At 32.3% G+C, this 1,960-nt stretch overlaps 1 long non-coding RNA gene across 1 annotated transcript in view; it reads left to right on the forward strand.

Moving 5' to 3' along the window:
* Positions 1-749, forward strand: part of LOC111089413 — a 31,093-nt gene extending 30,344 nt beyond the window's left edge. Inside the window, exon 3 of the long non-coding RNA XR_002613709.1 lies at positions 624-749. This is a non-coding gene — a long non-coding RNA (uncharacterized LOC111089413). The remainder of the gene's footprint in view (positions 1-623) is intronic.
* The last annotated feature ends 1,211 nt before the right edge of the window (positions 750-1,960 follow it).

Consider the following 1,960-nt stretch of genomic DNA (forward strand, 5'->3'; position numbering starts at 1 on the left):
AGGTTGACACTTACAAGCACAGTAGCTGTAACGACAGATTTAAGATGTTTCAGTGTTGTTTATTAAGGTTGACACTTACAAGCACAGTAGCTGTAACGACAGATTTAAGATGTTTCAGTGTTGTTTATTAAAGTGGGCACTTACAAGCACAGTTGCAGTAACGACAGATTTAAGATGTTTCAGTGTTGTTTATTAAGGTTGACACTTACAAGCACAGTTGCAGTAACGACAGATTTAAGATGTTTCAGTGTTGTTTATTAAAGTGGGCACTTACAAGCACAGTTGCAGTAACGACAGATTTAAGATGTTTCAGTGTTGTTTATTAAGGTTGACACTTACAAGCACAGTAGCTGTAACGACAGATTTAAGATGTTTCAGTGTTGTTTCTTTGCTCTAATCTAGTAGTAATTAAAACTGTACACATATTAATAATTACTTTGCTCTAATCTAGTAGTAATTAAAACTGTACATATATCAATAATTACTTTGCTCTAATATTGTAGTAATTAAAACTGTACACATATTAATAATTACTTTGCTCTAATCTTGTAAGGATTAAACTTGTTTCAGAACTGCCTCTAATGGTTTGATGATACTAAAATTTGTCGACTGGGTTTATTTAGCAAGGAGAGCCTGGGGCTTCTTGATGCTGGAAAGACCTTTTTCGTTGCGTATGATGGATATCAACATGAAAGTTACTATCATATGTGGAATAAACGTAAGTCTTATATCATAAGATATTCTTTAAGTGTTTTTTTTTCTTAGCGAAAATATATATACAATGGGCTATTTACTCTCTGTCCAACACAAGTAATCAAGTAATTGAAAGTCCCGAAACTTACCGCTAACCCACCGAGGGGCTTATTGAAATGACAACTATTGTTCAGCCCTTGAAAGCCTCTGTTTGTGCCCCTACACTGCCAAGGTCTGTTGTGGTGTTTTAAATATGCCGAATATTTACTTTAGGTTTAGGATTTGTTTCAGTTTGTAGTTATAGCAGCATGACACGGATGGACGTATTTCTCAGCGGCTGGTCAAGATAAATAAGACTCGGAGGCTTCGTTACTGATGCTTTCAGTAAGAATGTGCAACACTTGACAGTCATCTTAAATAGCACATTTACTGATAAAAATAGAGTAATATGTGTATATTCACACATAGAGCTCGGCGTGAAAACATAAAACTGCGGCTACGTACAACTTTTTTTAAAGCGATCAATTCCCTTGCTTCGCTAATGGAACAGAGAGCGAGTGTCTTACGAAGTTCAATTTCTATAACATTTTCTTTCTGTTTCTAGCTGATAAACATTGTAATGAGAATCACAGCTAACAATTCGTCAGATTTTATTACAACTACTTTTATTATACAAAAGCATACTCAACGTTGTATTACAAAAAACAACAACAACAAAAAATGACACGCAACACTAACAAAACGTTACTTACATGCGTAATCCCATTTACTGCATACCCGGAGTTTACAAACCCCTGAAACAGAATCGAAATTAAATAAATAACATTGAAATATCTTAAATCTGTCGTTACAGCAGCTGTGGTCCTAAGTGTCAACCTTAATAAACAACACTAAAATATCTGAAATATGTCGTTACAGCAACTGTGCTTGTAAGTGTCAACCTTAATTAATTATTAATATGTGTACAGTTTTAATTACTACAATATTAGAGCAAAGTAATTATTAATATATGTACAGTTTTAATCCTTACAAGATTAGAGCAAAGTAATTATTAATATATGTACGGTTGTAATTACTACAAGATTAGAGCAAAGTAATTATTAATATATGTACAGTTTTAATTACAACAATATTAGAGCAAAGTAATTATTAATATGTGTACAGTTTTAATTACTACAATATTAGAGCAAAGTAATTATTAATATGTGTACAGTTTTAATTACTACAATATTAGAGCAAAGTAATTATTAATATATGTACAGTTTTA

This window comes from Limulus polyphemus, unplaced genomic scaffold (assembly GCF_000517525.1).
Source record: "Limulus polyphemus unplaced genomic scaffold, Limulus_polyphemus-2.1.2 Scaffold6152, whole genome shotgun sequence".
NCBI lineage: Eukaryota > Metazoa > Arthropoda > Merostomata > Xiphosura > Limulidae > Limulus > Limulus polyphemus.